The sequence below is a fragment of the Arachis ipaensis genome, chromosome B10 (genome assembly GCF_000816755.2).
Source record: "Arachis ipaensis cultivar K30076 chromosome B10, Araip1.1, whole genome shotgun sequence".
In the NCBI taxonomy this organism is placed as follows: domain Eukaryota; kingdom Viridiplantae; phylum Streptophyta; class Magnoliopsida; order Fabales; family Fabaceae; genus Arachis; species Arachis ipaensis.
Window position 1 is genome coordinate 106,415,179 of NC_029794.2, and position 500 is coordinate 106,415,678.

A 500-nucleotide genomic window follows, 5' to 3' on the forward strand; every position below is an offset into this window, starting at 1 on the left:
TTTTAGTCTTTAATATTTTATAAGTAATATAATTAAATTTATATATTTAAATTTTTAAATGAATTTAAAAATTTATCATTTTTATTAATGTAACAATACACAATCAAATGTCTGTATAAAAGATCCATATTTGTTATGCTGCATGTAAGTATTACCATTAAGTGTGTACCGTACATGAAATTATCAGTCCTTATATGAGGATTTGTTACCCAATAATTACGGCCCTTGTGGTCCATCCTGAAATAATAGTTCCTAAGCCTGAAAGTGAGAGATGATGAACTTCCTCATATTCAAACTATCCAACCCCTCTTAATTGAAGAGTACTTTAGTTCACCATATCATATCTTAGCTTATATATATAGAATTAATTGATTGAAAAATAAATGTTAATTATATGGTTGATTTGGTGATTAATATGCATATGTAATAACATGTTACACAAATGTGTCAAATCTGTTATGTATGCAGTTATAATTATGATATTAATTTAGGGTAAAATT